Source organism: Tamandua tetradactyla, chromosome 10, assembly GCF_023851605.1.
Source record: "Tamandua tetradactyla isolate mTamTet1 chromosome 10, mTamTet1.pri, whole genome shotgun sequence".
Classification (NCBI taxonomy): domain Eukaryota; kingdom Metazoa; phylum Chordata; class Mammalia; order Pilosa; family Myrmecophagidae; genus Tamandua; species Tamandua tetradactyla.
Window position 1 is genome coordinate 950,769 of NC_135336.1, and position 22,501 is coordinate 973,269.

The following is a 22,501-nucleotide window of genomic DNA, read 5'->3' on the forward strand; positions in this document are numbered from 1 at the left end:
ACATTTGCTGATCTTTTCAAGAGATGTAAATAACATGGTACCCATTGTATTATGACTTACTTTTTTTCTGAAGAGAATTCAATTGTCATTCCTATCTTTGTTTTTCTGTACATAACCTGTCTTTTTTAATCTGGCTGCATTTTTATATTTTCTTTTTATAACCCATTTTAGGCAATTTGATTAAGATGTGTCTTGATGTATTTTTCCTTCAGGTTACTTTTACCTGTGTCTTGTTGAAGCTTCTTGGGTATAATAGTAAAAAGTTTTGCCATTATAATTCGAAATCATTTTTCTCTCTCCTCCCTTTCCTGTCCTTTGGAACATGAATTACATATATGTTTATCTCCTTGAATTTATTCCACAGCTTAATGATCTGTTAATTATTTTTTCCTTAATTGTCATTTCTGCATTTCATTTTGGATAGTTCTTGTTGCAGTATCTTTAAGTTCATGTGTCTTTTATTCTGAAATGTTGAATTTGCCACTAACTCATGAAATGAATTTTTCATTTTAGATGTTGTAGTTTGATTTGGGTTATTGTTATATTTTGTATGTTACTAATTAACTTTTTACACTTATATAATACAGTTATAATAATTATTTTAATATCATTTCCTGTCATTTCCATACTTTCTATCAGTTCTCTATTGATTTTTTTATTAGAGAAATTGTGGGTTTATAATCATGCATAAAGTACAGGATTCCAGTATACCATCCTATTATTAACACCTTGCATTAGGGTGGTATATTTGTTATAATTGTTGAAAGCACAGTTTTATAATTGTTCTATTAAGTATAGTCCATAGTTTTACTTCAGGTTCACAGTTGTGTAGTTCCATGGGTTGTTTTTTTAATTTTTATTCTAGTACCATATATTCAAGTTCCCTTTCTAACCACCTTTGTTACTTGACAAAGTAGGTGGATTATTTTGCCTGATGTGCTGAAATGACCAATTGCTGAGATACCAGGGTTTCAAGAGAGAAAAAGGTTATTATTAGGCATGTAACAGGAGATCAGATGGCCTGTTGGCCAAAAATTGATCTCTCTGAACTGCAGTAATTTTGATAGATTTATTAGAGAAAAAGATGGGAAGCATTTAGGATAATTAGCACAGTGGCCCCAGATGATTAGATGTGATCTAATTATTGAGCATGTGTGAACTGATTCCATGCTTAGTCATAGAACGTATGTAAGAAAATAGCGGCCTTAATATGATGATGGGCATGATTTTTTAGTATTATAATGAGGTATGGGTGACTTGTAGATTAAAGACTAAGTTACTGTGCATGTCAGGTGGGCCCATTTTAGTTGGATCCAGTCGTGGTTATCAAGATAACTTTGAAATTGGGGTGGGTTAGTTCTGGGCTGACTCAGTCAGTACCTTTCATTAGTAAACATTCTGGTATAATCTTTAGTGATTATGAGACACTTAGGTTTGAAGAACTGTGTAAAACTGGGTACAAATGAAGGTTAATCACAAGGTTTTTACAATCACAGGGGCAGAAGATAAAGGCTATACAGTCATTATCAGAGATCAAGGCAGTTGGATTACAATTTAGAGATTTCACAAATTTCCCTCTGTCTACTCCAATATGCCAGAAAGCAAAAAGTAATTTCTATATATTGTTTCAGTAATCACAATCATCCCTTAAATCATAATTACATCTTTAAATACATATATGTATTTCAGTGCTGTTAATTATATTCACAGTGTTTTGCTACTATCACCACCTTCATTACCAAAACATTTCCATTGTTCTAATTAGGAACTATATACATTTTAAGCCACACCTTCCTATTTCCTATCCATACCCTGGTCCCTGTCCCCTGGTCACCTGCATTCTAGCTGCTGACTCTATGAGTTTTCTTATTATAATTATTTCCTATCAGTGAGATCATACAATATTTGTCCATTTGTGTCTGGCTTGTTTCACTCAGCATGCTGTCTTCAGGATTCATCCAGGTTATCACATTTATCAGAGCTTCATTCTTTTTCTTCTACAGCTGAATGGTATTTCATTTTGCTATAGACTGTATTTTGTATATCCATTCATTAGTTGATGGACATTTGGGTTACTTCTATCTTTTGGCAATTGCAAATAATTCTGGGTCATATGGTAATTCTATGCTTAACTTTATCTTCCACAGCACTGCATCATTTTACGTTCCCACCAGCAATGAAATGAGTGTTCCTTTTTCTCCACATTCTCTCTGACACTTGTAATTTTCTGTTTTTTTTTAAACAGTAGTCATTCTAGTGGGTGTGAAATGGTATGTCATTGTAGTTTTGATGGCATTACCCTTATGAATAATGATAAGCATCTTTTCATGTGTTTTTGGTCATCTGTTTATCTTCTTTGGAGAAATGTCTATTAAGTCCTTGCCCATTTTTAAATTGGGTTGTTATTTTGTTGTTGAGTAAAATAATTTCTTTTTATATTCTGGAAATTTGATAATCCAAATGCTCAGATACGTCATTTCCAAATATTTTCTCCATCATATAAATTGTTGTTTAGTTTTCAGGGTGAGTCCTGTTCTAGTTTGCTAGCTGCCAGAATGCAATATACCAGAAATACTAAAAAGAGGAATTTAATAAGTTGCTCATTTACAGTTCTAAGGCTAAGAAAATGTCCCAATTAAAACAAGTCAATAGAAATGTCCAATCAGAGGCTTGCAGGGAAAGATACCTTGGCTCAAGAAGGACAGTGAAGTTCAGGATTTCCCTCCAAGTGAGAAGGCACATGGTGAACATAGTCAGGGCTTCTCTCTCAGCTTGAAGGGCACATGGCAAGCATGGCGTCATCTGCTAGCTTTCTCTCCTGGCTTCCTGTTTCATGAAGCATCCCAGGAGGCATTTTCCTTCTTCATCTCCAAAGGTTGCTGGCTGGTGGACTCTTCACTTCGTGGTGCTGCAGCCTTCTCTTCTCTGTCAATCTCTTCTTTCCTTCAAAATGTTTCCTCTTTTTATAGGATTCCAATAAATTACTCAAGACCCACCTGAATGGGTGGAGACATGTCTCCACCTAATCCATTTTAACAACCACTCTTGATCACTCAAGATCACATCAAGATCACATCAAGATATGACTCCGTAAGTCACATCTCCAGGGAGGTGATCTAATTACAGTTTCAAACATACAGTACTGAATAGGGATTAGAAGAAATGGCTGCCTTTACAAAATGGGATTAGAATTAAAACCTGGCTTTTCTAGGGTACATACGTCCTTTCAAAGCAGCACGAGTCCTTTGAAGCACAGAAGTTTTTAGTTTTGATGAGGTCCCATTTATCTTTTTTTCCTTTGTTAAAGCTTGTGCTTTGGGTGTAAAGTCTCACACAAGCTCCTGAAGATGCTTCTTTGTTTTCTTCTAGGAGTTTGATTGTATCATGAGGCCAAAATTTTTGAGAATTTCTGGCTTAGTGTATATTAATTTGCATGTTAAGTTAAAAATGAGGCTAGAAAATGTTCAGCAAGGTGGCCTTATGGCTGGCTAAAATTCTTGTTACTTTGGAAGAAGGGGAGAGCAAATATTGGGAGAATGTTGGTAGAGTGCTATAAACAGTTCCCTAAAATCCCACTAAAACATGACCAGTTAATTATTAAAAGTAATTGATATAAAATAATTAGTATTTCATGAACATTGGTGAAGGAATTTGAAGGACATGTGATTAGTTATTGCTAGCTCTAGTATATATAAATCCAGGCAGTAAGACCAAGTTTAACATGGTTTTACTGGTTTGTCTTTGACAAGCCATTTGGTAGGCTGAGCTAGAATTTATTCTTATATAGAGAAGCCTTTTTTGTACTTAATAAATATGTAAGAGGTAATCAGAGAAGTAAATAGTTATTGTTCTCTCTTCCCCTTAGGAGGAAAATATTCTTAATTTATGAATTTAAATATTTAACTGTTATTATAAAGGAATTACAGTGAAATTTCTACTTTTTCATTGTTCTTTGATTTATGATGGAGCAATATACAGCTGTATGTTCAATATTGAGAGAAAAGCAAGAAAATCCTTTAATAAAAAGATTAAAGCAAATGTAATAGCTAAATAAATGAGGAGTGAACATTTCTGAAAAATAATGTGCATTTTGGAAATAAGGCCATACTGTTTGAAAATAATCTTAATTCCATGAATCCTATGTCAGTCTAAAACTTTGTTATATTTTAATGTTTTGGCATATGTTTTTATGTTGTTTTGAGAATATTGGTATTTGCGTTAGATTTATGTCTTAAGGTAAAAAAGGTAATAAAATGTATTTATTATTTGAAGATAGGTTTTATAGGTTTTATAGCTTTTACTTGGTAAATTATTTGTTGCAGGATAATATCTGTATCCCACTGGAACTTTTGCAATATTCAAGAAAATTTATGTTTTTAAAAATAGCTCTAAGATTTAGTGTGAACTATAATAATCAAAAGCAGCGTGAAACCACTAGTGAAATAAATATTTGAGTGACAGTGCCCTTTAAACATGCTTTTTGAAAGTTAACATCATTTGATGTGTTTCACACTGATCATACTTAACTTGCATGATTTTCTCACTATAAAATGGGTAACATATTAACAATTAATATGAAATCTTCAAAGCTTGGTCTTAGCCTCTTTTCTATTCATCTAAAAATAGAATAAGGCAGAAAAGATACATCCACTTCTGAGTATTTTTACTCAAACATTTTCTGCATTGCTTTTGCATTGCAGCTTGAATTAATGATTTTAATAAATTAAATTTATTTAACATAAATTTAATCTTGAATTTATGGGTTTTTTTCCTTTTGCTCTTGGCCCCATCACCATGCCTCAGATTTTCCAAAGGCAAAAAAATCATTCAAAAGGTAAAGCTGCCCTCTCGTGGTGTTCTTGTGCCTCTTAATAGTTGTGTCAACAGATTAAAATTTTAGAGCTGAGTTGCTGGTGGCTTAGAATATAATTTTGTTCAATTTTCACTTTTCTTTCCTTCCTTCTGCAGTCCATCTTTTGGAAGAGCATCTGTCTGAGAAAGAAATTACTCAGACATGAGAGATATTTATTAGTGGTATAATTTAATTTTTATTTTTCAGGTTACTGACCAAGCAGACTTCTAAGTTGGAATGGACTAGAATGTATGTTTGCTCAGTGTGCATAGTATGTTTGCTGATTGTTTTTTTATTGAACATAGCAACATAGAAACACAAACATTCTTACCATATGATCATTTCCATTCTTGATATATAATCAATAACTGACAATATCATCACATAGTTGTATTTTCATCATCGTGATCATTTCTTAGAACATTTGCATCAGTTCAGAAAAAGATATAAAAAGGAAACAAAAAAATTCATACATACCATACCACTTAACCCTCCCTTTCACTGATCACTAGCATTTCAATCTACTAAATTTATTTTGACATTTGTTCCCCCTATTCTTTATTTATTTTTAATCCATATGTTTTACTTATCTGTCAATAAGGTAGATAAAAGGAGCATCAGACACAAGGTTTTCACAATCACATAGTCACATTGAGAAAGCTGTATCATTGTACAGTCATCTTCAAGAAACATGGCTACTGGAACACAGCTCTACATTTTCAGGCAGCCTCTCTGATACACCTTAACTGACAATGTGATATCTATTTACTGCATAAGAATAACCTCCAGGATAACCTCTTGACTCTGGAATCTCTCAGCCACTGAAACTTTATTTTGTCTCATTTCACTCTTCCCCCTTTTGGTTGAGTTTCCATCTGAAATTCTCCAAGTTCATTCACTAATGTCAGTTCTTATGAGTGAGACCATACAGTATTTGTCCTTTTGTTTCTGGCTAATCTCATTCAGCATAATGTCCTTTAGGTCCATCCGTGTTGTCACATACTTCGTAACTTTATTCCATCTTACAGCTCATAGTATTCCATCCTATGTATATACCACAGTTTGTTTAGCCACTCATCTGTTGATGGACATTTGGGCTGTTTCCATCTCTTGGCAGTTGTGAATAATGCTGCTATAAACATTGGTGTGCAAATGTCTGTTGTGTCCTTGCCCTCATGTCCTCTAAATAGATACCTAACAATGGTATTGCTGGGTCATATGGCAATTCTATACTTAGCTTCCTGAGGACCCGTAAAACTGCCTTCCACAGCGGTTGTACCATTTGACATTCCCACCAACAGTGGATAAGTGTGCCTATTTCTCCACATCCTCTCCAGCACTTGTAATTTTCTGTGTTTTTGATAATGGCCATTCTAGTGTGTGTGAGATGACATCTTATTGTGGTTTTGATTTGCATTTCCCTAATAGCCAAGGAAGTTGAGCATCTTTTCATGTCCCTTTTGGCCATTTGTATTTCCTCTTCTGAGAAGTGTCTGTTCATGTCTTTTGCCCATTTTGTAATTGGGTTTTCTGTCTTTTTGTTGTTGAGTTAACAGTCTCTTTATATATTCTGGATTCTAGACTCATATCTGAGATATTGTTTCCAAATATTGTCTCCCATCTGTAGGCTGTCATTTTACTTTCTTGACAAAGTTCTTTGATGCACAGAGGTTTAATTTTGAGGAGTTCCCATTTATTTACTTCTGGAAACTGCCTCCTAGTATAAGATTTATAAGATATTTCCCTACATTTTCTTCTAACAGTTTAATGGTCTTAGATCTAATGTTTAGGTCTTTGATCCATTTTGAGTTAATTTTTGTATAGGGTGTGAGATATGGATCCTCTTTCATTCTTGAGGATATCCAGTTCTCTAGGCACCATTTATTGAAGAGACTGTTGTGTCCCAGGTGAGTTGGCTTGACTGCCTTATCAAAGATCAATTGTCCATAGATGAAAGGATCTATGTCTGAACACTCTATTCAATTCCATTGGTGAATATATCTATCTTTATGCCAGTACCATGCTGTTTTGACCACTGTAGCTTCATAATACTCCTTAAAGTTAGGTAGTGTGAGACCTCTGACTTCATTTTCCTTTCTCAGGATACTTTTAGGTATTTGGTGCCCCTGCCCTTCCAGATAAATTTGGTTATTGGTTTTTCTATTTCTGAAAAGTAAGTTTCTGTGATTTTAATTGGTATTGCATTGAATCTGTAAATCAAGTTAGATAGAATTGATATCTTAACTATGTTAAGTTTTCCAGTGCATGAATACGGTATGCCCTTCCATTTATTTATGTCTTCTGTGACTTTTTTTAACAATATCTTGTAGTTTTCTTTGTTTAAGTCTTTTGTCTCATTAGTTAAATTTATTCCTAAATATTTTTTCTTTTGGTTGCAATAGTAAATGGAGTTTTTTTTCTTGGTTTCCCCCCTCAGATTGTTCATTACTAGTGTATAGAAACGCTACAGAGTTTCGTGTATTGATCTTGTAACCTGCAACTTTGCTGTACTCATTTATTAGCTCTAGTAGTTTTGCTGTGGATTTTTTTGGGTTTTTGACATATGGAATCGTATCATTTGCAAACAGTGAGATTTTTACTTCTTTCTTTCCAATTTCAATGCCTTGTATTTCTTTTTCTTGTCTAATTGCTCTGGCTAAAACTTCCAACACAATGTTGAATAACAATAATTATAGTGAACATCCTTGTCCTGTTCCTGATCTTAGGTGGAAAGTTTTCAATTTTTCCCCATTGAGGATGATGTTAGCTGTGGGTTTTTCATATATTCATGTATGAAATATATTTCATTTATTCCCTTTATTGTGTTGAGGAAGTTCCCTTCTATTCCTTTGAAGTGTTTTCAGCAAGAAAGGATGTTGAATTTTGTCAAATGCTTTTTCTGCATCAATAGAGATGATCATGTGGTTTTTCTGCTTTGATTTGTTGATATGGTGCATTACATTAATTGATTTTCTTATGTTATCTAACCATCCTTGAATACCTTGATGAATCCTCCTTGGACATGATGTATAATTCTTTTAATGTACTGCTAGATTTGATTTCCAAGAATTTTGTTGAGGATTTTTGCATCTATATTCATTAGAGAGATTGGTCTGTAGTTTTCTTTTCTTGTAATATCTTTGTCTGGATTTGGTATGAGGGTGATGTTGCCTTCGTAGAATGAGTTAGGTAGCTTTCCCTCCTCTTCATTTTTTTTTAAGAGTTTGAGCAGGATTGGTACAAATTCTTTCTGGAATGTTTGGTAGAATTCACATGTGAAGCCATCTGGTCCTGGACTTTTCTTTTTGGGGAGCTTCTTAATGACTGATTCAATTTCTTTACTTGTTTATTTATTTATTTTTATTTATTTTTTTTACATGGGCAGGCACCGGGAATCAAACCCAGGTCCTCAGGCTTGGCAGGCAAGCATTCTTACCTGCTGAGCCACCGTGGCCCGCCCGAATTCCTTTACTTGTGATTGGTTTGTTGAGGTTGTCTATTTTTTCTCGAATCAGTGTTGGTTGTTTATGCTGTTCTAGGAAGTTGTCCATTGTGCATTTCATCTACATTGTTGAGTTTATTCGCATAACATTTTTCATAGTATCCTCTCATTATTTCCTTTATTTCTGGGTGATCAGTGGTTATGTCTCCCCCTCCATTTCTAATTTTATTTATTTGCATGCTCTTGCTTCTGCTTTTTGTCAGCCTAGCTAAGGGTCCATTACTCTTGCTGATTTTCTCATAGAACCAACTTTTTGTTGATTTCTCTCTTGTTTTCCTTTTCTCAATTTCATTTATTTCTGCTCTAATCTTCAATATTTCTTTCCTTTTGCTTGCTTTGGGGTTAGTTTGCTGTTCTTTCTCTAGTTCCTCAAGAGAATTCCTCAAGTTTTGCGGTTTCTTCTTTTTTGATATAAGCATTTAGGGCCATAAATTTCCCTCTTAGCACTGCCTTTGCTGCATCCCATAGATTTAGATATGTTTTGTTTTCATTTTCATCTGCCTCAAGATATTTACTGATTTCTCTATTAATTTTTTCCTTGACCCACTGCTTGTGTAAGAGTATGTTGTTGAGCTTCAATATATTTGTGAATGTTCTGGCACTCTGCCTATTATTGATTTCCATCTTCATTCTTTTATGATCTGAGAAAATATTTGGTATGAGTTTAGTCTTTTTAAGTATATTAAGACTTGCTTTGTGACCCAGCATACGGTCTATCCTTGAGAATGATCCATGAGCACTTGAGAAAAAGGTGTGTTCTGCTGTTGTGGGATGTAATGTTCTATAAATGTCTGTTAAGTCTAGCTCACATATTGCATTATTTAAATTCTCTATTTCTTTATTGATCCTTTGTTCTAGATGTTCTAGAGGTTCTACTGATGAGAGTGTGGAATTGAAGTCTCCAACTATTGTGGTAGATGTGTCTGTTTCTCTTTTCTGTGTTTTTCGTGTTTACCTCATGTATTTTGGTGCATTCTGGCTTAGTGCAGAAATATTTACAATTGTTATGTCTTCTTGTTCAATTGTTCCTTTTATTAATACATAGTGTCATTCTTTGTCTCTTTTAACTGTTGTGCATTGGAAGTCAAATTTATTGGATACTAGTATAGTTACTCCTGCTCTTTTTTGATTATTTGTATGAAATATCTTTTCCCAACCTTTGAATTTCAACCTATGTTTATCCTTGGGTCTAAGATGTATTTCCTGTAGACAGTATATAGGTGGGTCCTGGTTTTTATTCCATTCTGCTAGTCTATGTCTTTTGATTGGGGAATTAAACCATTAACATTTAGTGTTATTGCTGTATGGGTAGTACTTCTACCATTTTGCCTTTTGGATTTTATGTGTCATATCTAATTTTCCTTCTTTTTACCTTTACTGATAATCTTCCTTTCTATACTCTTCTCCACACCTCTCTCTCATGTCTTTTCATATCTGTCTGTAGTACTCCCTTTGGTATTTCTTGCAGAGCTGGTCTCTTGGTCACAAATTCTCTCAGTGATGTTTTTACCTGGAAATGTTTTAATTTCCCCCTCATTTTTGAAGGACAGTTTTGTTGGATATAGAATTCTTGGTTGACAGTTTTTCCCTTTTAGTAATTTAAATATATCATCCCACTGTCTTCTTGCCTCCATGGTTTCTGCTGAGAAATCTACACATGGTCTTATTGGGCTTCCCTTGTTCGTGATGGAAAACTTTCAAGGTTCTCTCTTCTCTTTGATGTCTGACATTCTGATTAGTAAGTGTCTTGGAGCACATCTATTTGGATCTGTTCTGTTTGGGATAAGCTGTATTTTTTGGATCTATAATTTTAATTCTTTCATACGAGTTGGGAAATTTTCAGTGATAATTTCCTCCATTAGTTTTTCTCCTCCTTTTACCTTTTCTTATCCTTCTGGGACACCCACAGCACATATATTCATGTGCTTCATGTTGTCGTTCATTTCCCTGAGTCCTTGCTCATATTTTTCCATTCTTTTCCCTATGTTTTCTTTAGTTTGTTTGATTTCAGATGTCCCATCCTCCAAGTCACTAATCCTTTCTTTTGCCTCTTGAAATCTAACATTGTAGGTTTCCATTGTTTTTTTCATCTCTTCCACTGTGCCTTTCATTCCCATAGTTCTGCAATTTCTTCTTTTTGTTCATTCCTTGTCTTCTTTATATCCTCCCTCAATTCATTGATTTGATTTTTGATGAGGTTTTCCATGTCTGTTAGAACATATTGAATTGTTTCAACTCCTGTATCTCATTTGAATTGTTGTTTTATTCCTTTGACTTCAGTTTTCCTAGTATGGTTCATTATTTTTTGCTGGCATCTAGGCATTTAATTACTTTAATTAGTTTACTTTGGAGATTGTTTTCACTTTTTTTTTTACCTAAGATTTTCTTTCTGGATGACTTTGTTGTCTATCTATTCTTTGACATTCAGTTTCGCTTATTCTAGACCTCTTACTTAGGTTTTGTTTAACATGACAGAAGTTTTCATTTCTTGTTTTCTTGTTTCTTGCCCTGCCTGTATGTTACCTCTCCCCTACCATAGAAGGGTTTACTTAGGTATTAAAAATGTAGCCAGATTTTCCCAGATCAAACTGGCCTCCTCTCAGGAGGAAAGAGTCACCTGTGTCCGTTTTCCCTGAGGATGTGACCCTGCAGATTGAAAGACTTTCCTATGAAGCCTTTGGACTCTGCATTTTTCCAACCCTGCCTGGTATGTGGTGTTTTTCTGCCTGCGGGCCCACCAGCATAAGGCAATGTGATACCTTTAACTTCAGCAGACTCTCCCAGCTGGGGGTATGGTTGAAACAGAGGAGAGGTTGTAGGCTGGCTACAGATGGTTCACTTTTCCAGACCCTGGGGTCTGAATTCCTTGAGGGAGGGAGTCCACTTGATCTGGGCCCCACCCCTCTCCCAAGAAAGGCACAGACTCCAGATAAACACTCATACAAGCTTAATTCTGCCTATGCCTTGGCAGTTTGAGGCTGAGAATCCCTACTGCTGTATCTAAAGAGTAGTCAAGGCATAGAAACACAGCCACTAAAAAGAAAAAGAAAAATCCTTTTAGGAGCAGAACCCCCATTCTTTGGGTTTGCCAATCATAAGTTGGTATGTTGTTTTGTGTATTTTCAGGTCCTATGTTTCCCCTCCTTTAATTCAGAGCTCAGGTTCTTTTAAGTATTATGTGCTATCCGATCCAAGAAACCTCTGTTTTGTTTTCTTTTTTCTTTTTCTGTCTGCTCTGCCCCCTCTGTGCAGTTGCAAAAACCAGCAATCTCTGCATTTACTTGAGGTTCAGCTGAGTTGGGGACCTATTTTTATTAGTCAGAATTTGTTAATTAATTCCACAATTGGAGCTTGGTAGAGCTCAGCCCCTGCTGCTGGTAAAGTCTCTTTCCTATCCCCTCTGGGAACCAGCCTGTTGGGGAGGGGCGCTGGCTGCTGTGGTTTGGGGAACTCACAGTTCTGGGTAGGCTCGCAGTGGGTCCAGCTTGTCCAGACTGGGGTACTCTGTGTGTCCAGTCACTGATGTGGCCCCAGCAGTTGTTCTGTACTGTTTTTGGCTACTTACTAGCTGCTCTGGAGGACAAACTAAATCCCACACCTTGCTAAGCTGCCATCTTGGCCCCATCTCCCAGTAATAATCTGAGAATTGTTTTGTATTCAATTTTTTGAATGAGTTTTATTTGCTACAGAAAAATATTCACAGATGACCTTTAAGAGAAAAATAGTTCAAGAAAAGAAAATGCTTAATTGTTAAATTTCAGAGTTTTAGTTTTCATATATGCAAATTTATTTCAAATCTGAATTATAGGATTTCTCTTTTCAAAGATATATTTATTCCCTAGTATACAAATTGTGGTGAGGTGTTGCAGCACAGGTGTAGGTGCAGGTTGGTGATGCTACGCTGGTACCAGTGAGCCTGAGCCCCTGGCAGCTGGGAGGATGTGGCTGTGTGTGTGCTCAGGTCTGGGGGTCATGGCCCTGGTGTGCACTGGTCTAGGGCTTGGTTCCCTTTGTGCACATGCACAGAGCTCAGGGCATCAGGTGGGTGTTTCACCAGTGTGGGTTGGGGGTGGATGTGGCCAGGCTGTGCTGCTCAGCACTTGCCCAGAGCTGTGGGCCCATGGCTGGGGGCCTTGCACATGAGCAGATCTGGGAATGCCGTAAACTGATGTACACATGTGTGCACACAGCTCAGGTAGGATGGGGTGGGGTTTCCCAATTGTATGGGCTGGGGATAGGTGTAGCCTAGGTATGGAGGTAAGTGCCTGCAGCCTTTATGCACCAGTAACCACTTGCAGAGGGCAGGGAGGGCAGGTAGGGCTCATGAGAGGTGAGATGAGACTGTACTTGCACAGGAGAAGTTGGTCAGGCTGGGTGGGGCAGGCACTCACTCGCACTTGAAGTGGGAGTGTAGGGCGGGTATGCGCATGGAGTTTGGCAAGGTGGGGACACTTCTAGCATGGGAAGGGGGTGCAGGTGATGGGGCTCAGATGTATGGGGTGTAGGGTAATTCATGAATCTCAGGGTTATGCTGGTGAGGATAACACTTTCAAGGAAGCTGCTTGTCTTACTTCCCATTCCCCAGCTCCCTGTTTGTGCACTCCTGATGGCTCCGGGCTTCCTTGTTAGGCTGTTTGCACCAGCGGACGGTCTCCGATCCTCTGTTTCTCAGTTCCTGAGCTTTTGCATCAGGACCTCCCTATGTGGTGCAGAAGACTCTCCCAGGTCACTTACAACCTGGAATTGCTGCCTCAGTCACCTTCCAGTCCCTTCTCTATTTGTTCATTGGAGCAGGGGTGAACTCAACCTACTCTATTCCTCCATCTTCCTGGAACTCCTGTCATCCCTTTTTTTAATATTCAACCAAAAATTTAAAAATCAGAATAGATTAATTTACAATAAAATAGTCAACCTAATACATCAGACCTTTTTTCTTGGGACCAAGGAAAACAATAATGCCTGTTAAACAGTAGAATTGTACAATTGATATTTTTGCCTGTGTTTGATGGCACAGAAACATAAAAGTCATATAACTTCCACTGGGAGCCTTTTCCTCCAGAATAGAGTTCATATAATTGCTTCCTAGGCTTTAAAAAATCACATTATTTTAAAAATTTATCTGCAACTACTCTGATAATGAGAACACTTTTAAAACAATTCTTCTATAAACATTCTTAAAATGATTTTGTGGTATGTGAGACTGCTTAAAGAAACTTAAGAAAGATGAGAAGTAATGTACAAGAGTTATAGTCCCCTGTTTATAGCAACTGCCCAAATAAAATATTTCCCTAATTAATTATCCTGCTTCCTGTAATTTTTTAGCAAAGATGAATTACAAGTAGCAGCAGAATGCTCCGTTGTTTGGTTTTCAGTTGTATCTGCCAACTAATGTGTTTCAAATTTTGTTTTCAGTGATCACAAACATATTCAAAAAACATTGTTTTCAGTAATCACAAACATATTCAAAAAACCACATTTTAAATACCCCTCTTACCAAAGTTATACAGCTCTTTTTTAAACTACAACTTTTCACACTAACATACCGAAATTCACACCTAAGTTCAACTTCTTAAGATGATGATATTAAAGAATATTTTCAAGTCTGAATTTTGGACCTGATTAGATATTTCTGTGCTTAGCGTATACTTGAGGAAACTTTAAGGATATATGGGCACAAAAGCCTGAAATGTGTAACTATCTCATTCTCCTTAATTTGACATTAAATGTAATAGACTTTTTAGGAAAAGAGTCAAGCTACCAGTCCTAAAATACTTAAAAAAGATTGGTTGAGGTGATAAGCCTTAATGTAGCCTCAGGAAAACATCAGAGAAAGGCTCCAAAAAGAGCAGAACCAAAGGAGAGAGCTTCTGCTTACAGGTGATGACAGTACCTTAAAAGTTCCCAGAATCAGCACTAAGGAGCACAACTCTCTGGGTTTATTATGTTCTAGGCACCATTATTATAACTATTTAAATTCTGCTCAGTGAACAGCAAAGTGAAATGCTCTGACTGAATTTTCTCATCTCTAACTCTAGAGTCTTAATCCATGTGCCAAGTTCAGACAGATTCTCTTTCTCACTTTCCCAGCAACTGTTCAAAACCAGGCCACATCTGAGGGTGCTTCATATTTGAAGCATGCTTTTTCTTGTGCTGTTTTTCACTCTGGCTTTTGTTTGCCATTTTTTAAAAATTTTTTTGAAATGAAAAAATGTAGTTCTTTCACATCATGTTATTTTCCTCCAGCTTCTCGCTCAATCTTTCTATTGCTTACCATCAATTCCACACCCTTGACCTCTATTCACTCCTATTCTCATTTGGAAGACCTCCCACCCCTTTGGACCATTGTTGTACAGTTGATCTTAAATGTTTAAAGTTCGTGCTGTGTTTTGTTTCATGGATGCAATAACCTCTTAAGTATTTTTGATGATTTTTCAGATTTTCAAGTTCTTTACTGTTTTGTGAATCATTTATTTCCTTAGGAGTATGTTTTTCATTTTATCTTATGCTTTTTTGGTCATATTGCCGGCTTTCTGCAAATTATTATTTTTAACCACCCATTTATATTAAAAAGTTTCATAAAATGGAAAGGCTGCTTGTCAAGTCTGCGTGAGTGAGGGGGGCTGGTAGCTTTTGCTGGAGGGCGGGTGAGCTGGAAGCCAGTCATCCTGTCCTGCGGGGGTGGGGGTGGGTGGGGATGGGGGTGGTGTGAAGGGGCTGCACATAGTTAGCGATGCTCTAAATATGTCCCTGCGGGCGGACGTTGAGAATCACCGAGGCCAGGACAGAGAAGTAGGGGAAGTTGATCCGCAGCCACCAGGCCAGGTGGAAGGTAAGCAGCATGCGCGTGAGCCCCTTGCAGAAGGCGCTGTATGAGCCACATGCCGCCGCCGAGTGTGAGAGGAGTCCCGACGAGGTTGCTTCCACCATGGGTCTGGTGTCGCTTCCCAAACAGTAGCCAGGGCTCAAGGCTGCCAGCAGGCTCCGCAGACCCACCGACCCACAGACACAGGTTCGGACTCGGGGATTTATTGAAGGGAGGAGACTGACTGGTGGGCTGCGGATCCGAGCGGGGCTTCTGGGCGAGTGCTTCTCTTTGCTTTCCTGTCATCCCTTTTTAGTGATACCTGACCCTAAAACAACTGACCTTTACTGTCACCTGTCAGTAGATAGTTCATCTGATTTTGTAGAAGCAACACCAAGAGTCCTCAGGAGAGTATTTCTTAGACTCTACTCTGCCTCCTTTGAGTTGTTTAGTAAGGAATGGAATAATTTATCTTGAAAAAAAGGGCATAGTGACAATGTTCAATTTTACCTTAATCCTGTGATCCTGGAATTTTACCTAAATCCTGTGATCCTGGGTTAAGAAATTATCCACTCATTGTGTTACTGTCCAAAGTTGGCCTTTACTTCACACTAGCATGACTAAATTTTAGATATCCTTCTTCCTAACTCCGGGTCCCTGACTTTGCACACCTTGGCCCTTACAGAATCTAGATAGAAAATGCTCTACCTGGCTTCAACAGTGAGCTCAGGAGATAACATCATGTAATGAACACAAACATGGCTTTTTTGAGTCCCCCTGCAGAGCTCTTCTTCTTATCTCATCCCAGTCCTTAAAAGCTCTCCTGCCCTCTGCTGCAGGAAAGTTGAGGCCTCTTCCCGGTTGTGATAGCTTTCTAATCTCATTCTCTCTTTCACCATAATCTTTTGGTCTCTCTCTTCTCTGTTGCATACATCTTTGAATAAAGTCATCCTTGCCTGTTAATGACAACAAAAACAAAGGGCTTAGAATCCGACTTGAAGAAGGTTCCATTGATAAAAAATAGGGCAGTTTGATCATTAATAATTGCAGTGGATAAACTTAATGAATGAGTTTAAAATTAAAATTAGGTACATAAAAACAAAATACTACATTGGTCACCTGTCGGAGGAGTCCAAGAAATGATTTCTGAAAACTGATAAATATAGATAAATTAGAGATCTAGCATTTATTCTGCCTTTCTTTGATGAACTGTACCTTTAGGGAACAAAACAAGGGAATTTTTTTCTTTATGGAATTATCCTAGTTAACAAATGAAAAAGGAATGAAATGATGAAGATTATCACTAACAACCCTTAATGGAATAATGGATCTAGGCAATGGTATTGGTTCCTGTTTATATTACAAAAAAAAGATTACCAGACTGTTTGCCTCCTATGGAAGATTATAATACCACCTATAAAGAATTCTTGTCAGCAAATCAGATTCCAAGCCTTCAGATTCAACCATAAGTTTGCAGAAAATATAGAGGGTAGAAAAACATACTAATGATACCATGGCAAATTGGCAAAATTCACAATATGGGAAACTCTTCAGGACAAACAGGCAAGTTTTAAAAGCAAATAAATTGTGAGAAAAAAAGAAGTGGAGCCACCAAAAAACCCCAGATCAAAGGGTAAATACAATAGGCTAGAAATTGTAGACCTTGTTTGTTTCTTATTTTACAAACCACCTGTTAAAAGAAAATGAGAGAAAATTTGGGAAATTTGAGCACAGGCTAGATTTTGATTTTAAAGAATTATTGCTTTTAGTATAGTGGTAATATAGCTATCCTTTTAAAAAGAGGTCTTACATGTCAAGATAATACTGAAATATTTATAGAGCAAGTACTGTCTGTGAGATTTGCTTCAAAATTAACCACTGCTGTGTGTGTGTTTGAAGGAGGTTCTGAGTGAAATAAGTTTTCCATAAATTACTAATTGTTGAAGCTGAGTGATGGGTACATGATGGTTCAATGTACTGTTTTTCTTTTGTTCATATATGGAATTTTCCATAATAAATTGCTAAAATTTTCACCCATTCAGATTTATAACAACAGTTTAAGGAAACCTTTCTTCTTTATGCAACATTGGAAGAAAAGTGAAATATGTAAAAGTAAACATGTCCGTACAGTTTCATAATTAATTAAATTATGAAATATTTCTGAAAATCTAAAATAGTAATATAATGAACATAAATGCACCAATTACTCACAAATTAAGAAATTACAAATACAGTGTTGTACTGTTGCCTGATAACATTTTTCTCCCTCATTCCTGGAGATAATTATTATTTTGAATCTGATGTTTATCACTGCCATGTATGTTTTTATATATGTTTATATTAATATATTGCATTTAATTTGGTTTAAAAACCTTATGCTAATGATATCCTGTACTTATTCTTAATTTTTTTTTATGTGGAGGGTTATGGATATCGATAATCACTTTTTCTTCTGTGTTATGCTGTTTATCTGAAAAAATGGGAAATGTTGCATAAAGTTATTTTTAAATGGTATATTAGTTACATTTTCAGATAATATGCATAATATGCTTTTCTTCAACCTCCTGACATCTTTTTGGATCAAGTATCTCCAAATTTAAGCATTGGTTCTAATTATTAACCTGAAAAAGCTATAATAAGTATACTGTTTGCTATATATTTCCGGTTTTCTTCTTTTTCTCAGCATTGGCCTTCAGGGTCTTGGTACTTTTTATTCCCTCTCCCTAGTTTGCTTTTTTTGTAGTTATCTGTCTGGCTCACTGTCTTTCAGGCCTTTCCTTAAATGGTAGCCTTTTGATGAGATCCTCCCTGACCATTTTGTTTAAATCATGCCACCTTTCCCTGAATCTTTTATTTCCCTAACCTGCTTTTTTTCTGTAGCAGTTCCTAACATCTGAATACTATATAATTTATTTGCTTCTCTCTTTTTTTGTTTTATTTACAGCTATGTTGACAACTCAGCAGTGCTAACTATTCAAATGTTCAGTGTTTTTGGAAAGGTAGAGGTTTTCTTTAAACAGTGATTTTTATATTTTTTAATTTTTAATTAATGTAGAATATGCCCTAATGTGAAGTAACATTCTTTTTAGCCTTACCAATAATTCTCGGATTGTGGGACTCCTGGCTCAGCTGGAGAAAATCAGTAGTGAATCAGCAGAATCAGAAACTGCCAGATATGTCACATGAAAAATTCTTCATCTGGCTCAAAGTCAAGGTGAGCTTTAATCTTTTGTTTTTGCGATATGTATTTTTGTTTGTTTGTTTATTTTTGGGTACATGGTCCAAGAATCGAACCCAGGTTTCCCTCATGAAAGGGGAGCATTCTACCATTGAACCAGCCATGCCTCCTTGTTTTTGAAGTGTGTTTTTAAAAGTAGATATTAAGAATGTTCAAAATTTTGATAAAATGGATGATTACATGTAAAACTTGGACTTTGTAAAATTGACTCAAGAAGTAGAAAACTGAATAACTTTGGAAGAAATTGCGCTTGAAAACATTGTCTTCAAAAATGATTGATTTTACTTGTATGTATCATCTCTCCCTCCCCTTAAATTTAAACCACCACCTTCTAGTTTTAGAATATTGAAAAAAAGGTATTAATTAGCTGAGTGTTGTTTATTAGTGTGGCCCACCACTTTGTAATTTCAGCTCTACCATTCAATGGCTGGGAAGTTACTGAATTTCTAGGATTCAGCTACACCATTTCTGAAATACAGGTAACGGATTTCATGAAATTGCCATGAGTTTAAATGAGAATATATATAAAAAATGTTGAATAAATGTTATCTGCAATTAGACATTATTTCTCTATTTTTAGAAGATAGTACTACTAAATTGATATCAAAATCTTGATAGAATACAAAACAAAACAAGCGTTCTTCTCACTTAAGAGCATAAATGTGAAAATCTTAAATCAAAGATTTGTTGGGGTGGGGTGCGAGGGTAGTTGTGTGGTAGACTTGTTGCCTGCCATGTGGAAGACCAGGGTTGGAGTCCCGGCCCATCCACTTCACATACAAACAACCCAGCAAAACAAGCAAACAAACAAAAATTCAACAAGTGGTGCTGCAATAATGGGATACTCACGTGGAAAAAGAATAAAATGTGACCCTGCCATGCAGCATACAAAAAACAAAATAATTAGTGAACTAAATCTCACTGTACATTAAAAGATGAATATCATTGCTAAAGAACATTTCTTTCAGAAGTGCAAAATGGTTTAATATCAGGAAAAATATCAATGTAACATTATTTGACTAGGTCAAATGAAATCCATAAAGGAATTTTATATAATTTAAAAACCTATGTTTGTACTTGTGGTTGGCGTGCTTGGCTCGGGGGCTGTTCTGCTTGGAGTAGCCAGCTGGCAGGTCTCTGCTCTGGGGGTTTGGGGAGCTGACCAGTGCCTGGGGTGATCAGCTGATCTGCAGCACAGGCAAACCTGCCAGACACCACAATTGCTGGCTGCCTATGCCCTGAGGCCCAGCCCCGTGGTGGATAATTGGCCCACTTCTGGTCTCCCCATAGCTGCTGTCCTCTACATCCATGTGGCTTCACCAGCTGGCAGCTGTGCAGGCTGGAGCTGAGGCCTGTGTTGACGTTAAGGTGAAAACTGTTTCAATGAATGGAAATGGGATACTGGTGGTCAAGAGCAATTCAGAACATTAACTCCCAGCTATTGTAGAGGTGCACAGGGTGCTATATTAACTGATAATGTCACAAGAAGAGACACCTTTCTTAAACTGAATAATTGGTTAAATGAATTGGAAACATGCAGCACAAGAAATGACATAGTAAGCATGCTAGTTGGAAATAAAGTTAAGGAAAATCATGAAGTTGATAGAAACAAAAGCCTGAAATTTGAATGAAAGCATTCCATGTTATTCCAGGCAAGCACAGAAAAACTGTGGTGGTGTCCAGTGTGCCTTTGAGGAACTTGTTGAAAAGGTCATTCAGACCCCTGGACTGTGAGAAAGTGAGAACCAGAATGAAGGGATAAAACTGTCACACAGGAAAGAAGGCTAAGGAGGAGGCACCTGTGTGGTTATTAAACTCTGGGAAATTACATCTCTTGCATATTTGATCAGATAGTGACATCTTTCTATATATAAACTCAAACTGCTCTTTTAGGGACCGTGCAGTTTACACATATTTGTTTTGTATCATGGCAGTAAATATTTGCAAGAAATCCCACTCACTGGCTTTCCCAGGTAACATATTATGGTAAATATGCACAATTTACAGTCTGCAGTTTTTTATGTAACATAAAATAGATGTACCTTTATGAGTACATTTGATTTTATGAATTACATTTATAATGTAATTAAAAAAATACTTTCCATCCAGTATAAGTTGATACAAGGTCTGCTTTTGGTTTCCTCTTTGCTTATATCCTCCTATCAGTTACTGAATTACTTGGTATATAGAGCTCCTGGATACACTGGAAGGTATACATGTATTATCAAACTGGTGTATTCCTTCAGGAATAACAAAGAGCTTGAGTTCACAGCTTTTCTAGGATGTGTCCTGGCAGACTATCTTTTAGTAGTATGCAAAATTCTCATTAAAGAGTATATCCTGGGTGGGCCATGGTGGCTCAGCATGCCAGAGACCAGAGTTCAATTCCCCGTGTCTCCCCATGCAAAAAAAATAATAATAATAAAAGTAACTCTAAGATTATAATCCAAGCCACTTATAATTAAATGGTTTTTTTTGATGATGCTTCTAAACTAGATTGATACATTAAAGCAGTTTGGTCTTACTTTTTAATTTACTTCAATAGCAATAAAGATTAGCAGTAAGATTATTGCTAATCTTATTGTTAACAGAATAGCAGTAAGATTCTCCCCATTTTAGTTTCACAAGAACATGAATAGTGTGTTTATTGTAATGCATATAGTATTTAGCAATTTTCAGTCCAACACTTTCTTTTTGTAAGTATTGGTAGTGTTCATCCAGGTGCCTCAGTTATAGCTTGTTTAATGTTTATGAAGACCTGTATCTTATAACTTTATAAATGGCTAGTTATTATTAGAAGCTTATTTCTGTATTTTGAGGGGAGGGGTAGAAACACTAAGTGACAATTTGAGAAAGGCTTATCACTTCAAGGTTCTTATATGTGTGGAAAATACTGCTGCAGTGAAAATCTTGATCATTTCCAGTAATAAGTAACTAATAGCATATCAAAACCAACTCGTGCAGACTAATAAATCTTTTCCACAGTATTCAGGTTTCTAACTTCTTACTCTTGTGATTGTATATTTTTTCACTTATGCTATTTAATTTACATTGATCCCTGATATTGTCAGTCCCCATATAAGTAGTTTGTCCTTTAAGATTGAACTCTATGATAACCCTCAGTAAGAATCTCTCTATATAAAGTTGCAATGGATAAGCATTTTTGTGGGTCACTTTGCATGCTGGTTTGAGAGGATGTATGGACCCTAGAAAAGCCATGTTTTAATCAAAATCCCATTTCATAGTGGCAGAATAATCCCATTCAATACCATATGTTTGAAACTGTAATCAGATCATCTCCCTGGAAATGCAATTTAATCAAGAGTGACTGTTAAACTGGATTAGGTGATGACATGTTCATCCATTTGGGTGGGTCTTGATAAGTTTCTGGAGTCCTATAAAAGAGGAAACATTTTGGAGAAAGGAGATTCAGAGAGAATAGAGAATGCTGCAGCACCATGAGGGAGAGAGTCCACGAGCCAGCGACCTTTGTTGATGAAGAAGGAAAATGCCTCCTGGGGAACTTCATGAACCTGGAAGCCAGGAGAGAAAGCTAGCAGATGGCTCTGTGTTCACCATGTGCCCTTCCAGCTGAGAGAGAAGCCCTGACTGTGTTCGTCATGTGCCTTCTACTTGAGAAAGAAACCCTGAACTTCATTGGCCTTCTTGAACCAAGGTATCTTTCCCTGGATGCCTTTGATTGGACATTTCCATAGACTTGCTTTAATTGGGACATTTTCTTGGCCTTAGAGCTGTAAACTAGCAACTTATTAAATTCCCCTTTTTAAAAGCTATTTCATTTCTGGTATATTGCATTCTGGCAGCTAGTAAACTAGAATACTTTGCAATAGTGTGTTAATGCATTTCAGGTTGGATTCTTTCTGAAATGTATATCTTCAAGATGAAAACCTCAAATTCTCCTTGGCTTTCACTTGTAAAAAAAAAAAAAAAAGAGAATAGATCCAAATAGACGTTCTCCAAGACACTTACTAGTCAGAATGTCAGGGGTCAAAGAGAAAGAGAGGATCTTGAAAGCAGCAAGAGAAAAGCAATCCATCCCATACAAGGGAAACCCAATGAGACTATGTGTAGATTTCTCAGCAGAAA

At 36.5% G+C, this 22,501-nt stretch overlaps 1 long non-coding RNA gene across 3 annotated transcripts in view; it reads left to right on the forward strand.

Moving 5' to 3' along the window:
* LOC143648129 (uncharacterized) overlaps positions 1 to 22,501 on the forward strand; it is a 61,682-nt gene that overhangs the window by 9,301 nt on the left and 29,880 nt on the right. Inside the window, exons 1-3 of one of the 3 annotated variants that reach the window (XR_013158402.1) lie at positions 18,077 to 18,155; positions 18,246 to 18,370; positions 18,806 to 18,873. This is a non-coding gene — a long non-coding RNA (uncharacterized LOC143648129). Of the gene's footprint in view, positions 1 to 18,076; positions 18,156 to 18,245; positions 18,371 to 18,805; positions 18,874 to 22,501 lie in introns of those variants that run through there. The other 2 variants (XR_013158404.1, XR_013158403.1) reach the window with 2 other exon arrangements.